The sequence below is a fragment of the Pan troglodytes genome, chromosome 13, assembly GCF_028858775.2.
Source record: "Pan troglodytes isolate AG18354 chromosome 13, NHGRI_mPanTro3-v2.0_pri, whole genome shotgun sequence".
In the NCBI taxonomy this organism is placed as follows: Eukaryota; Metazoa; Chordata; class Mammalia; order Primates; family Hominidae; genus Pan; species Pan troglodytes.
In genome coordinates, this window is record NC_072411.2 from 26,308,442 (window position 1) to 26,325,719 (window position 17,278).

Below are 17,278 nucleotides of genomic sequence, written 5' to 3' on the forward strand. Positions count from 1 at the left end.
ACTGTCCTTCTGATGAATGTGGTTGATTGGTGTCTCACTTCAGTCCTATCCTCTATCAAATGTGACTTCTAGGAATAAGATGGCTAGAGAGCCAAAACTATGTTTTGCAGACCTTTTTAATGAGACATCCAAATTTGATTTAAATTTGGCCTATCTGATACACTTGCAGTTATTTTTTTTTTCTGATGCATTTTGTAACAGGTGTGGTTCAGAGTCCTGGAACTGGCTTCCTGACTGGGGCATTACGGTATCCCAAATGTAGTCATATCCAGATTGTATAAGCTTTTCTCATCATAGAATAGTCAGTGGTCACCTTGGCAGCCCAGGTTTGTTGTGTGGCTTTGGAAGTAATACTTAGACATTCAATTTACACTACTTTATTAATTTTCCTAACCCTCTGTAGGCAATGTTATACCCTATATTAAACCCCTTCCAACTTAAACTGATTAGAATAGCATCTATCTCCTGGAAGTGAAGTGTTTCAAGGAAAAATTTAAATGCATTCATAGCATCCTTTCTTAGCTATTACAATAAGCAAGCTCTCTGGTGGTATAATTCTCACAAAGTTGTGATTATTAGTGCTTTCGATTCCCTTGGGGTAGAATTTATACGGTAACAATGGATTCCAAGAGACAAAAGTCATAATCGTATAAGAAGAAAAAGTGGGTCATATGTGACTAGCTGGTAAGAAAACACTTTTATTCTGGGAATCATTTTTTGGAGGGATTTCTTCATACCACCACATCATCAGCTAATTATTTAATCCATATTTGAGAAAGGTCAAAGTGCTAAGCAGTGATGCAATAAACACTTTTATTCTACTTTTTATTATACACTATTTCAGACATATAAACAGCATAAATAGTATAAACCCCCAGATACCCATAGATAACATCCAAAATTTCAAGTTATCACCAGTCTTGTTTTATTCATACCACCACCCACTTCTTCCAACTTTGGTTATTTGGAAGAAAACCTCAGATCACATTATTTTATCTGTAAACATATAAGCATGAATTACTAGAAGCTAAGAAAGATTTTTCTTTTAAAATATCCATATTATCAGGATCAAATATATAAATAAACTAGCAATACATTTTTAATATCAGCAGGGATTTAGATAGCATTTAAATTTCACTGGATATATGTATTTTTAAGTTTGCTTATTTAAATTGGGGTTTCAAACATATAGCAGTCGACTGATGTGTCTCTTAAGTTCCATTTGAATTACTGATCTATTGTTGATCTCTTTTTACTTTTTCTTTGCAACTGTTTGTTAAAGAAACCAGATGTTTATCTTGCAAAGTTTCTAGTCTTCCTCTTAGTCTCATTTCACATGTTCTGTTTCTAGTATTCCTGTAAATTTGCTTTTACATTTTGTAGATCTTCTAGAGCTTTTGGCAAAATTGCTTCATAGGTGGGTTATATATTTTCTTCAGAAACACACACTGTCTAGTTGACTTTCTTGGAAGTGATGTTGGCAGCTATCAATGATCACTATCAAGATTCATCAATTTGTTAGGAGTTAAAAATGACTCCTAACTTTTGTCACTCTTTTTCATATTAGTTTGAAAACTTTAAAAGGAAAAACTCTATTCATTATTTGGAGATCTTGGATATCTTGAAGTACAGTACATGTTGGAAAGGAAGAGTATGGTATTTTATTTCTTTATATACCAACTTTTTAAACTTACAATATATTTTCCTGGTATCCTCTGAAGGAATTCCTGGATTTAATTACACTGAATGTGCATCAGTTGTCTCTAGTATTTATCATCATTGATGCTAAAGTTGTCTCATATATAGTCAGTGGTATTCTTTTTAAAATTTATAATTGAGATATGTTAATAAAATGTTATTAGTCTCTGATAACTTTCTTGTTATCTAGTCAAACTAGAGCTTCTGAATTCATCTTTTACTTTTTCAACTCAGCCATTTCTGCAAGGAGTTTTGGTTCCTTTTAGTAGAAAATGACATTTAAGAACACACATTGTGTGCTAGAGTTGTTCATTTTCTCTGGCTTGGTGTTTCTTCATAGACTGTTTTGTGAAATAGCTAGAAAATATGTATTTCTTTTTAGAGATAAAATGCTCACAAGGTCATTTTGGTGCTTCCAATTCAAATTCAGGACTATATTGTCTTTACTTAGCTTTGGTGAACTCATTTCTTTTTTTTTTTTTTATCTTGATCCTTAAGGATGCAAGAAAATTAGTCATTGCTTTATCCCATATTACATACTCAATGGTCTGAGGATAATAATGCCAGCATCACCTTCAACATTATGACTCAGCAAATAAAATAGTTGGGGTTGTTTTATTTTATTTTACAATTCTCTTTTTCTTTGTGGGATAATCCACTAGTAAGATGGGGATATTATTGGGTTTCACATACTTTGAAATAATTCTTCTTCATTTAATAATATCATCAACTTGATACACATGTAAATGTCTTTGTCTTCATCATCTTATTCATTGGGATGTTATTTTACTTTATAAGTATCTAAAATATTGACATGCTTACAAAGTCAAATCTATAAAACGCTATATATTCGGGACAGTCCAGCTTCCATTCCTGTCTCTTCTACCCTTTTGTCTTCTTGCTCACAAAGGTACCTTTCTGTTCAATTTTATGGTTTATGCTTTCATTGTTTTTCTTATAAATGTAGGCATGTGTTGTGTGTGTGCTTGTATGTGGTGTGTACATACACAAATAAACATTAGTTAACTATTTTATATATTTATAGTAAAGAATAAATTTTTCTCCACTTTGCTGTCTTTTCCTTTATATTCAGGACCTTACTCACAATAACATACAGAAGTATTCCCCATTACTTTTTATAGCTATCTCTACTCCTTTTTGTAGATAGAGCTATCAGAATTTATTCAGTCTCTTAAGTGTGGACATTTGGGTTGTTTCAATCTTTTGCTAATACAAATAAGCTACATGTGCACACATTCCTTTTGCATATGTCTTGCAATAGATTTTTTTTTTTTTTTTTTTTTTTTTTTTTCTGAGACGCAGTCTCCCTCTGTCGCCCAGGCTAGAGTGCATACGCGCGATCTCGGCTCACTGCAAGCTCCACCTCCCGGGTTCACACCATTCTCCTGCCTCAGCCTCCTGAGTAGCTGGGACTACAGGCGCCCGCCACCATGCCCGGCTAATTTTTTTGTATTTTTGTAGAGACGGGGTTTCACCGTGTTAGCCAGGATGGTCTCGATCTCCTGACCTCATGATCCGCCCACCTGGGCCTCCCAAAGTGCTGGGATTACAGGCGTGAGCTAACACGCCCGGCCCCAGTAGATTCCTAGAATGTGAATTGCTGAAATTAAAGGATAAATGCTTATGTAAGTTTGATACATATTGCAACATTCCACTCCCTAGGTATTATATCATTTTTACATTTCCACAGACACTATTTCCCCATAGTCTCCACAACAGTGCATATTGTCAACTTTTGGATTTTGCCAGTGTGTTAGATAAGAAATGATACATTACTGCATTTCAAGTTTTCCTTTATCTCATTATATTCCAGTTTGAGAACGTTTTCATAGGATTAAAGGAAACTGGCCTTTCTTTTTCTGCAAAATATGTGTTCATATCTCTAACCCATTTTCTATAGATAAATTAGTATATTTTATCATATTCCTCTCTTTTTAGAAGTTTTTTTGTATATTAGGCATATCAATACTTTGTCAGTGATATGTCATAAATCACATTAAAGTTTCATTGTCACATTAAAGTCACCATTATCAATGCTACTGAGGAGAAAAGAAAGGCAAACATTAATGAACATTCGTTTGCCAGAATATAAGCTAAGCTACTGTTCAAAAGTGAAAAAGGGCAAATATAAAGATTTGAACTTTCTTGCCTATTTAAAATTACAAATCAAGGAATGTACAGTCTTCCAAGTAAAAGGACAGAAATTCTAAAGGGACAGTCCCAATTTCTACAGTTTATAGTTTATGAGATTCTCGAAGAATTGACATAATGTTGTGCAGTGTTTTCTCCACTTTTCATTGGAAGATAAAATTATGGGGAGGGGAGCAGGTAATCATCGGGAAGGCAATAAAGTGCTTGCAGGAAGAGAGAATAATTGCAAAATACAAAAGTATCTATAGGTCTGACAAATGACCTGTGTAACAGCAATGCAGAGAAACAGAACAGGTAAAATGCTATTTACCCTCAAGCAAGTAGTCCTAAATGCACCTGATGTTTCCAGACTTATTAATACAGACAGGGTTATAAAAGTTAGATAGAAATTTTTTGTGAAAACTGGGAAGACAAAACTCCATTAAGTTTTTTTTTTTTTTTAACCTTTGAGACAGGATTAAGTGGCGTGCACTCCAATTTAGGAGTCCTTGACCTTGTAAGCTAAAGCAATCCTCCCATCTCAGGCTCCCACGTAGCTGGGACCACAGGCTTAGGCCACCACAACCAGCTTATCTTTTCTGCTTTTATTTTGTAGAGATGGAGTGGAGACTTGCTTTGTTGCCAAGGCTAGTCTGGACCTCCTGGCTTTAAGTGATTCTCCTACGTTGGCCTCCTAAAGCGTTGGGATTACAGGCATAAGCCACTGCACCGAGCCCTTCCATTAGATTTTTAATTATTGTTTCGAAAACATCTTGCTCTTATTTTACTGATCTTAGTATTTTATATAATTTTTACTTCTTGCTTTATCAAATATTAGAGAGAAAAAACTCCAGCATTCTGGGCTACCTGAAGAAGTATCCGTAATGTTTTTGGTTAGCCTGGATACTATTACAGTGGAATCAAATGCTATTTGAGATTGAGAACGGCTGCCCTTTTCCAGATGTAATATGTCTTTTTAATGGAAGTCTATTCTACTTCCATTAAAAGCATCTTCTCAAGTGCTTCCGATTGCATTTTCCTGTAAATGCCGGATGCCAACATATACAAGTACATTGACTGTATAAGTTAGAGAACCACAAAATTTTTTTTCTTCAAATATGGAACTTGAAGTCTTCTACTCCCACTTTGTAACTGCTGATCAAAAATAAATAAATAAGTAAGCTCCACAGGTACATTATGTGGCCCTAGTCACAGTACTAGTCATTGGAATAGCAAAGACATAATTCAGCTTTCTCAGTTCCAGTTTCTTGTGATTTTGTCCTCTGCCAAGCTGCTTCTCCTAAACAATGTCAGTTATAATCAGACAACATACGCAATATATCAGCCTTTTGCTCAGATCTAATACCTGTCAGATAATATTAGTATAGTTAATGTGGACTATTGATAATTTTGTATTAAGCTTTGAAGTTTAGTAACACAAGCTCCTGTATTTTAGTGGTGGGGTTGGGAGGGATAAATCTTTGATAATTAATCCCTGCTGGACCTAGAATTAAAAACCCAAGCTTAGAAAACTCCAAATCTCTACCCACCTGCAACTTCATCACTGAAGTTGAATGTTTTCTTTTAATCTCGAGGCTCAAGGACAACAGAGGGAAGGACATGGGCAGAAGTAGTAACCATGGCAATGGTGAGCCATCTCTGACCAAAAGAAATCTACAATTGGACAATGTGACATGAGCTGTCATTGTGAGTTCCTACACAGACCGTTGTATTCATCTGTCTTCATTAGTGGTTCTTAACACATAAAAATAATTTTGAGAAATGCCACAGCTAACTTTAAAGACAGAACTAAACATCAGCTTTTCACTAGTCAAGGCTTCAAAAAGATCATTTTGATGTCTCGATAATGGCCGTGTGCATGAAGGTGACATATGAGTTTTAAGTTGTTTTCACATCACTGTAGATGTTCTTGCATCCAACACCACACACTCTGTTGGCTCCTATGAGATAAATGGTGAGGGTCTGACCACAGCTCTGACACAGTACAAAATTCAGTGGCTCTCTGAAGTATGCTGCCCAGAGCTTTGCTTTACCAGTGATGATGTCCTAACCCACTGCTAACAAACACCTACAAAATAACATTTTTAGCCAAACTGGCCTAAAATCAGAAGCGGAATTCTATTCTTAATATTGTGTCCACCTGCTGTTTCTCTTATAAACTATGGTTAGCATGGTGAGTAGGAATATATTGATCATAACTGAATGGTTCAATTTGATGTGGGTTGTGGTGAAATTTTTGCAATGATTTTATATCCCACATACTAGGATTTCAACATGTTGATAACACGTTGGCTAGTGTGCAGGCCTAAGGTCATGTGGACTTGGTTGCAGATGGAGACTTCTTATACTATCAGGAAATTAGCCTCACCCCTCAGAATTTTAGTTTCCCTATCTCTAAAATCGATGCAGTTTCCTCTTTCTGAAATTATTTTCTCTCTTCTATCCACTTGGTTTACTGTCTCAGCTTCTTCAGTTCTCAGCTCACACATCACAGTATCAAGGTTTTTGCAACCTTCCTGCTCAGAACACTTAGCCTTCATATGGCAAACTCTACTTCCCTTCCCTGATTTGTTTTCAATATCACTTATCATCTGACATATTATGCATTCACTTGTTTATTGCACAACTCCTAGCTAGGATGTTGATTGTGTTGATGTGATTGATTGCGTGAAGAAAAGACTTTTGTCTGTCTTGATCACTGCTTTTATCTTTCAGCATTTAAAACGGTCCATGTGATGTAGCAGCTTATTCAATACACTGTAGAAAGAATTGAATACAATTACATAAAATAAGATAATTTCCATCTTAAAAGGATGCTGAGAAGACTATGAAATAATTTATTCACCAAATATCAAGCACAAATGTTTGTGTGTGTAAGAATCAACACAGCTACTGGGGACACAGAGGTGAATTATGTGAATTTGGCCCTAGCCTTCACATATATACTTGTGTGTGTGTGTGTATGTGTGTATATATATATACATATATATATAGCATACATATATACACATATATATATACATATATGCACATATATACATATATACATATATACATATATATACATATATATATACATATATACATATATACATATATATACATATATATATATACATTTTTTTGAGACAGGGTTTCACTCTTGTCACCCAGGCTGGAGTGCAATGGCACAATCTCAGCTCACTGCAACCTCTGCCTCCTGGGTTCAAGCGATTCTCTTGCCTCAGCCCTCAGCCTCCCGAGTATCTGGGACTACAGATGCATGCCACCACGCCCAGCTAATTTTTGTATTTTTAGCAGAGACAAGGTTTCACCAAGTTGGACAGGCTGGTCTTGAACTCCTGACCTCAGGTGATCCACCTGCCTTGGCCTCCCAATTTGTTGGGATTACAGGCGTAAGCCACCGTGCCCAGCGATTGGTCATACATTTTAACAGATACAATGAGATATTAAAATACAAACTGTACAGTAAGTTAATTAATTTTGAAACTACCACAAGGGGGCAAGTACATGGTAAAATGGCAGTGTACAGCAGGAAAACATTAACAGTCTAGGGTCAGGAAAGCCTACCTAGAGATGTAATATTTTAACTTGAGACATATAGAATAAGTGAGGATCATTTCTGGGATTGGGAACCATTCCTCCATGCCACACAGGGAACAGCATGTGTAAAGGCATTGAGTAGAAACAAATGTGTTATTTTGGTGACCTGAAAGAAAACCAACATGTCTGGAATAAAGAGAATGAGGACAACTGTGTCTTGCAGTGAGGCTGAAGAGAAATAGGCTGGATGGCATCCATTACAATACCTGGTGCACAGTGGCTGCTCAGTAAGTGGTAGACTTAAAATAATCAGTGCACATATGGAATACGCTCTTGCTTCATAAATTTAGAAGAAAGTGGCGATGACACAATCTCTATGGTGGCCACAGAATATGACAAAAATGACCACTGTATGTGCCTGGGTCTCATCAGAAAAAAGAAACCAATCTAAATACTTGGAACAGAATAAATTTAATGCAGAAAATTGGTCATATGGTGATGGAAAACCAGAGAAAGCAAATAGGGTCTTAGCAATGACCCAAACAGGAAACTACTGCACCCCAAAATGGAGGAAGCAGAAGAGCAGACAGTGTTGTTGGAAACTGGGAGCAAGGGCCAGCTAGTGGAAGCTGGACTTCAACGTGATTGGAGCAAGCCCTGGGACATACTAGAGGACAGATGAGCTCTTCTCCAGATGACACAAGCTGAGGCAGAGAGGGAAGGAAACATGCTCCCATAAGATGGCCCTTCTCCAGACTTCAAATCATCCGTTAGTACCTACCATTGGCTGAATCTCATGGCGAGCCAGTTGGCAAAGGATCTTGGGAAATGTAGTTTCTGTAATAGAGAACAGAAGAGCAGAAAGACAAGGAATTGAGCACAGGGAATGGGGCACAGAGAAGTCTGCAAATAACCCCTACAAAATCCCTTTTTGATGGTAATAGGGATGCTAATTCTAGATTCCTGCTCATCAGAAGCTGTAACTACACTTTATAGGCTGCACTCCATATCTAAAGCAGTTATGGAATATCTGTAAAATATCTGTTTCTAATGCAATGGTATATAAATATGATATAAAATGCAATGATATATGTATTAATAAACCATGTTGAAGAATCTCTTCGATATCCCCTAATTAAAATGTAAAGTCCTAGGTTTTTTTAAACTTCTCTTTATTTTAAAGTGATCTTATTTAAGTCAACTGATAAGGAAAATTGAAAGCTCAGAACAATAGCAGAAAGAAAAAAAAATATTTTTCCCATCATCCCAGTATCTGTGGATAGCTACTATTAACATATTGTTGTAGAGAAGATACTTAAAATTTTAAAAATAACATAATTTTAACTACTTGGATAAAATAACAAAATTAGCTTGATTTGGTAGCTGCAATTTTCCTAGGATGTGAATTAGAATTAAGCTGCCATATGGGAAAACAATTTTCTGTCCTGGACACTGGCCAATACCACAACATGCTTATTTCAATATGAGAGTGTGTTTTTGGTCCATTCAGTGTCAGAAACAGAGTAATTATAAATGTGTGAGGGAAAAGCCTTATTTCTTTTTTGAAAATACAGTGACTTAGCAAGTGATACAGTATGAATGAGAGTTTTGAAGTTGGTTCATGGTGTATAAAGAGAAACAAAGTAAACAAAGCTCTTAATGGAAATACATACTTGGGACCAAACAACAGCCTATCTAAATGTTTTTTTTTTTGGTATTCATTTGGAAATTAATCAGATAATAATCCTCATGTATATGAAGGTCTGATCCATTTTTAATATCTTTTTACAATTATTTTTATTTGCTAATTTTACATATTTGGGGTAATATTAAGTATAGTTTTGTATTTATATTAATGTGGTAGTAATAAATATTATATTCCTTTCTAAATCGGCAATATTGTTTTTTTAAATAACGTTTTCCCCCTTAGGTCTTTAGATTATAGACACTTAAAATGAATGGTTTCAGATCAATTTTGAGAAGGGGCAACAGGACCAAATTTTTTTCTACTTGAAAAGGAAAACAAAAAATCTTGCTGAAGGCTAAGCTATCTTTTTAGCTAAGTGAGAAAACATTTCACAGAGTATTTACTGAAAACAATAAGTCCCTAGTAGGCATGAGTCAATACATATCAAGTCAAAAGTAAACTATTACTTGGAAGTCAATGTACTTTACTGAACATATGGAGAATTTACATCGAAACAGGCACTGGCATTTCAAACCCAGACTTTTCCCCCCCACTTTGGTGGTATAATGTACAGCAACTCAAGCAAAATCATGTGTCTAACTATATCACGCAGGGAAGTTGCATTTAGCCAACTTCCAAGAAAATACTTGGTTTTATTTACTCAAAAAACCTTCCTGGATGTTCAGTCCAACAGCACACTTTGGAGCATCCTGTCTTTCTCGCCTGAACTTGCAGTGGTCTTGGAGAGGATCACCGTTATGGGCACAGAGTTTGGAGCCACACACGTGGATACCACACTCCACTTTAACAGTGGCTAGTTCTGTAATCTTAGGGAAATTAGGTAACTTCTTTGAGCTCAGATCTTTCTTCTTCTGCCTCTTGCCCCCGCACAGATAGTAACTACTCAATGAACTTTACCTTACACTTTTTATTAACTAAATATTTTCAGATATGTCCACTTAATGAGAAGGAAATATCTGATAGCTGAGTGACAGAAGTCACTCTTACCTCACAAAGCTGGCTTTTCCTTGACACTTGGACCTGACTCTATGCACAGTCATCCTTAACCTACAGTCTTGCTGGAAGGTATCTGAACTTGGATGTATTTCCTGGCTGTTTTCTGAACAGAGGTTGAACAAGAGGGCTGTTACACAGCAATGACAGAAAAGAAGCTTTCTGAGAGACCAATAGACCTGATTGGCCAGTCAGGAACTTGACATCACCAGAGCTAATATTGATTACATTTCGATCTTATATCTCGTTTTAAGATTGAATATAACCCATTTTTATTTTACCAATGAGAGGTTTTTTTTTTTTACTTTTGTTATTTGGAAATGGAAAGGGAGACAAATCACATTTCCCAGGCAAGATGATATTCTGTATTACCCCAGAGTTGGGATCCATTTCCAAGGATCGTTAGTCGGCTAAGCAGCCTTGATGCCCCAGGATGGGGACTTTCACACAAGACAGGTGGTGAAGCCAGGGCACCATGCTGCTAGCTCATGCACCGTACCCTTCAAGGGGCCAGCAGAAAAAGAGAAAGAGAGTATCAGTGAGTGATGCAGGATGTGTTGCATTCTTCAAGAAAGGACCAAGAAGAGTTCTTTATACTACTTTAGAGTTCTTTATACTATGTCATTCTTGGATAATTTCTTTTCATCTTTTGTTAGTCAACAATTCGTATTTGGAAGACAGGATCATAGGAAAAAATCTAGATATGCTAAATCATAGGCTGCAATAATCTCCTCAACCACTTGTCTTGTTTAATCTGGAACTTCAACTGACGTGTCTTAAAAAGTCATCAAAGAAAATCTTTCTTAGTCACAATTACCTTCTTCTCTAACATGAGTGAGCTGAAATTAATCAGTGGCATAGACTGTGAGAAGAACCAGTGGCATAGACAATGGAAGCACAGGAGGGGGACTGCTTACTTAAGGTGGTGGGGATCAAGAATGATTTCATGAAAGTTCTTGGCCTGGTTTGTAGCAGAGTACATGGAGTCTCTAAAGGCAAAGATGGAAGAGAGTAATACCATAGTAACCAACATCAAGGGTGTGGTCTGGTGGCTTGGTGGGAATGGTAGATAATACCATGTCACTGAGTTAAGATGAAGAAAACAATAGTTCATAAAACTGAAGAAACATTTTTGACAGAAAAAAAAGCCTAAAAGGCTCTGATGATGCATTAGAATTTACTATAAAATGGTAGACCTTGGATTTCTTGTTTTTGTGTGTTTGATTTGAAATTGTGTGCCTGTGTGTGTGTGCATGTGTATACATGGCATAAATTCTATAATCTGAATTATTTGAGGAAGACAACCTTGGCAATAGTGTAAGTAACTGTCTGAAGAAGGAGAAAAAAAGAGATAGATATTGATTATGAGGCTGTTGAAATATTTTTGGCTACTGTTGCCTCAAATGTATTTGAACGAACTCTAATTCCATAGAATGTTACTAAATATTGCATAGGGGAAAACAGAAGTGTCTGTAGTCATAGGGTTTTAGTCAATTCAGAGCTAAGTAAAGCAAAACAGATTTTTATCACTGCAAGATATTTAATCAGCTAATATTTGTCAGGCCTCTGAGCCGAAGCTCAGCCATTGTAACCCCTGCGACCTGCACATATACATCCCGATGGCCTGCAGGAGCCAAGAAGTCGGGAGCAGCTGAAAAACCACAAAAGAAGTGAAACAACCGGTTTCTGCCTTAACTGATTAACCCATCTTACAACATTCCACCACTAGGACTTGTCCCTGCCCTACCCTAACTGATCAATCCATCCAATCAATTCTCCTGGACAATGAGTCTCATGATCTCTCCACCATGCACCTTGTGACCCCCTCCTGTGCTGACAACAGATAACCACCTTTAACTCTAACTTTCCACTGCCTACCCGAGTCCTATAAAGCTGCCCCTCTCTTATCTCCCTTCACTGACTGTCTTTTTGGACTCAGCCCACTTGCATCCGAGTGAATAAACAGCCTTGCTGCTTACACAAAGCCTGTTTAGGTGGTCTTCTATATGGACACGCATGACAATATTTACAACAAATACCAAGGAAGAGCTAAGAGCACATAGCATTTCCCAGGCTTATTAGACTGTGGGATCAACCTCTTTAAGAAAGCATTTTGCAGAATTGTTGTTCACAGGTCATTCTGCAGTGTGAAGTTTTTTTTGCAATAAGATCCTTACTCTAGTGTTAACTTCACTAGGAAGTACACTCTGGGTGATTACCTTTAGAGCTTCAGTTTCTGCAAGAATTTGGCATCGGTTGGGTCTTGTAGAAATATTTACTGCATGGAGTTGAAAGAAGAGTCTGGACTGGGAGAAGGATGTATGGATAAAGAACAAGGTAGGAAACTTGTACTTGCCTGCTTCTTCTTACTGCTTTATTCTTGGATAATTTCTTTTCAGCTTTGGTTATTCAGCAATTCATATTTGGAAGATAGGATCATAGGAATGAATCTAGACATGCTAAATTATAGGCTGCAATAATCTTCTCAACCACTGTCTTGTTTAATCTGGAACTTCAACTGACTTGTCTTAAGTCATGAAACAAAATCTTTCTTAGTCAAGATTTCCTTCTCCAACATGAGTGAACTGAAATTAATCAATGGCATAGATAATGAGAGGCAAGTAGTGTGGCAAGGAAAGACAACTTAATTTACAGAAAAAGTGTGGTTTTAGAGTTAGAAAAGTTTCATTTGAATGCTAGATTTCCTACTTACTAGTTGTGTGACAAAATGAATTAGATGTTTGTGCCCATCATGGTTCCAAAACAGTTTATGATGTTTTAGGAAAATAAAAACTCATTATATATTGCTTGTGAAAGAATATGCCCAATTTGTGGCAGTGAATAAGAAGCAGAGACACAAAGTGCTTTTGGGGGAACAGTGATTCTCTGTGGCTGGAGCACAGATTTTGAAGGGAGAGTGTAGAAAGAGGTAAGAATGTAAAAATGCACAGATGATTGAGTCTGGAGATATTTTAACAAGATTGTGGAGGGAATCCAAGCCAGGTTCAGGCATGTGTACCTACTGCTGTAGACAAGGCATAGCTATTAAGGGAGTCTGAACAGAAGAACAATATGCGAATGATTTTCTTTAGAAAACACAATCTGATAATGGTTGTATGTTTGTGGCAATTTGATTGGATTATCAGGATATGCTTCCCAGCTTCAAATAGGAATTGTAGCCTCAAGTTCAGGAGCTTTTCTTCCTTTTGAATTTGTCATGTTTTGCAATACATAATAGAAGCTAACTATAATCCACATTTGTTCAGAGCAGGCACTTTGGCACCAGGACACCAGCTCTGTCCCTGACAAGTCCTGTGGTCTAAGTTACTTCAGCTCAGCAGTTTTCTCATCTGTGAAATGGGAATGTTAATGGAACTCTCCTTATAAGGGAAGACTAAATTAACTAACAGATGCTACCGTAGTGCCTAGCACATAGTAAATGTGCAAAAGTTGTTGGCTTCTATTTGTACTACTATTTTTGCAATCCTGGAATTTTTCCAGTCAATCACTCACATTTTTACAAGCTTTCCTCTCATGGAGATTTATCTTCCAGATAATCCTTTGGATTTGAAATTCATCTCTACCACCTTGCTCTCACAGTCAGTGTTTTGGAAAAAAAAAAAACAAAAACATTCCCAGAAATTTCATAATTCCTAAGCTTTAAAAAATGTTTACATGTAACTTAAATATTTTTGTAGTTTTTAAATCTCCTTTTTCTCAATACACCTTTCTTTGCCTAGGCGCATGCATTTTACAAAATTCCCTCCACTTCTCTCTCAGGACTTCAGGAATCTTCTGATTTAGGAAATTAACTCATCAGTAATTCTCCTGACCATGGTGAGGAAACACAAATATTACGCAGCCAGTCTTTATTTTCTGACCCTAAACCAAAGAGCTGTAATTTGACAATTTTCCTTGGTCTGAGACACAGTATTTGCCACAGTCCTCTTCTTATTGTTCACATTGCCGTTTATGATGACCATCATCAGAAAACCATGTCAGGTCACTTTGTGGAGACATTGCTTCTGCTGTTCCCCTCCTGTTCCACCTCCACCTTTCTCACCAAATTCCCTGGGTTTTAAAGCCCCAGATTGGGTGGTCCAGAATTACAGTCAAAGGTAAGAGAAGGAGGCTGTGGGTCACTGGTCTGCAGAGCTGTAAGACTTTCTGTACACCTGGAAGTGCCCAGACAAGCTGTAGTGGGAATTCTTTTGAAAAGAAATGCATTCAAAGTTAATGAGATAAGGTATTTTCCTGCCTTCATGAACACACTTCCCACTTTTCCTGAAAAGTCCTTAGGAATATGTTATTCTTGTGTTTGAGAGTTGTACTTTGTATAACAAACCTTTCCTTCTTATACTCATCTACAAGGGCCAATTCTCATCATTTCCTGTTTGGACTGTTGAGACCCATCCTCACTCACAATCTGGCCTCCACATCTCTCCTCTTCCTCTCCAATTCTTTATTTGTCATTCTGAAATTTCAAATACAGTGTGATCATATTGCTTTCCTATTCAAAATCATTTACAGTTTTTCCACTAAAAAATGGTAAAATCCAAGCTGCCTGTGTGACACTGGAGATTCTGCATGCTTTGGCTTTTTCCTACCTTGCAGATTCATAGCTGCCTCACCTCCCTTACACTTGGTCTGGAAACACTGAGGAGCTTTTACTTTTCCTTAAACCCCGCCCCCGTCTGAAGCCTCGCCTAATTGTTAAGCCTTCAAATGTGTTGCAATCTCTGCTTTTCCCTTCGCTTTCATATTGTCTGGGTACGCTTGGGATATAGCTGTGGTTCCTAGGCTAGCTACTGGCCCTCCCTATGGCTCCAGAGCTCCCGTGCTCACACCTGTGCGAGCACTGGTTATTGTACGATTTAATTGCCTGTTCATGCACCAGTCTCCTCTCTTGGGCTCCAATGGCAGAGGTTGCACAAGTAGAGTGGATGTTCACCCTGCATCACATGGCCCTGAGGACCTCCCAGTCTTCTCTTGCTTCCTGCCAGGCCTACAAATGTGTCACAGATTCTCAGTCACAGCAGCCTGCTCTGTGTCGCTGTACCTCTGTACCTCTCCCTGACATGTAAACATCAATGCACAGGTCAAGATGTGTCACCAGGGTAGGTTTCCTAAGGGTTTTCATATAGATTCCAGTAAAAAGGGCTTCCTTTTCTATTCAGCACATCTTTCTTGCCTATGTGCTGTCTACAATTGTATCTCTAGCATATTATTGCTATCAATTGTTTGTGAGTATGTGTCCTACTTCTAGACTTAAATTCTCTTAAAAGACAGAAATATTCTTGATTTTGCTTTATATCTTCTGAGCCTGGCATAGTGCTAATTAAAGTAGATGCTCATTTTGAATGCTGTGTTAAATGAAGAAATGCACAATGTAATATTATCTGTTCTGCCTGGGGAGTAATTTTGTTTTTTATTCCATTGATTTGGCCATATTCTTGATCAATGGTTCTCAAACAAACTGAACATTAGAAACAGTTGGAGACTATTTTGTAAACATCCTCAAACAGTGTTATTCAAATGTTAATGTGCATAGGAATCACCAAAGATTCTTGGACTCTGATTCAATAGGTTTAGAATAGGGCCTAAGATCTTATGTTTCTAACAAGCTCCCAGGAGATTTGGATGCTGCTGAGCCAGAATCACAGTGAGTAGAGGGTCCTGGTTCTTTGCCTCAGAATCTCTGGGGATCTGATCTGGGAATACTCCTAAGTATTCCTGAGAATTTCCCAAGTGTCTGTGATAAAGCAAGATTGTCATCTACATTAGGAGTTGCTGTGAGTGTCCTATCACCTATCTCTCACATACTTTACAATATTATTGAGCAACTTGCCAGAAATCGTACTAGAGGCTTTGGCTATATGGATGAAGATAAGACTGTTCTTAACCTTATAGAACTCACAGTCTAATGAGAGAAACAGAATATATAAAATGAATCCCTATACATTGAGGTAAATGTAAGAAAAAAATAATCAAGGCACTGATATTGGCAATAAAGATGAAAGAAAACATCTATATTTAAACTAAGATTTGAATGATACATTTCCACTCCTCATAGGATTAGAGGGGCAGTGATGTTTTAAACAAAGTTAGAGACATATAAAATCCCTGAGTTGGGAAAAAATGTGGTGAATTTTAGGATCTCTCCAAAGACTCTTGTGTCTGGTACAGAAAGTAAAAGTGGGAGAGTGTCATGTAGTAAGGAGGGCAGGGTCCAAGCACACACATGCTGGTGGCCTAACCTAGCAGAGCATGTGGGCACAACAAGAGAAACTTTCTCTAATCAACATCTAGCATGCTGTGGAGCTTGACCCGGTCTGTCTTGGTTCCTTTGAGACAAGACCCATCTCAAGCTAGATGCCCATCAATGGCAGTTGGGATAAAGAGAATGTGGTACATATACACCATGGAATATTATGCAGCCGTAAACAGAATAAAATCATGTCCCTTGCAATGATACGGAAGGATTGGAGGCCATAACCCTAAGCAAATTAACATGAGAACAGAAAAGCAAAGACCAAATGTTCTCACTTATAAGTGGAAACTAAACTTTGAGCACATATGGACATCAATATTGGAACAATAGACACTGTGAACTACTAGAGGGGAGAGGGAAGAAGAGGGTCATGACTTGAAAAACTACCTATTGGGTACTGTACTTACTACTTGGGTGCAACATATCCATGTAACAAACCTGCACATATACCCCCATGTCTAAAACAAAAGTGGAAATTTTAAAAATTTACCCCACATCTAAAATAAAAGTAGAAATTTAAAAGAATAGCAGTGATAATCCTTCAACTTATCTACAAGCATTTATATTTCTGAATTTCTGGAAATTTTATTTATGCATAACAAGGACAAGATGGACAATAAACGCTTTCACTTTCACTTTTCAATGACTTAATTTTTGTTTTTCATTTCTCTAAACCAGCAATCAAAAAATATTCCCATCAATTTATATCTGGGGCTAGTGTGTTGAAGAATAAGTACCATCTAACTATTCCTACCCTTCCTTTCCACTACAAAAGGGAAGCATGGAATGTCCTATCTTTGATCAGGCAAATAGAGGTCATTTCAAACGTACCTGAGCCTCCATCATATGGCAAGATCTAGGTCTCTTGAGATAACATTAAAACAATGAAGTGA

The 17,278-nt window shown here is 37.2% G+C and overlaps 1 long non-coding RNA gene across 1 annotated transcript in view; it reads right to left on the minus strand.

Annotated features, from left to right (window-relative positions):
• Positions 1 to 6,469: 6,469 nt before the first annotated feature.
• Positions 6,470 to 17,278, minus strand: part of LOC134807970 (uncharacterized) — a 70,901-nt gene continuing 60,092 nt past the window's right edge. The window contains exons 4-5 of the long non-coding RNA XR_010149716.1: positions 8,195 to 8,250; positions 6,470 to 6,627 (exon numbers count right to left, since the gene is read on the minus strand). This is a non-coding gene — a long non-coding RNA (uncharacterized LOC134807970). The remainder of the gene's footprint in view (positions 6,628 to 8,194; positions 8,251 to 17,278) is intronic.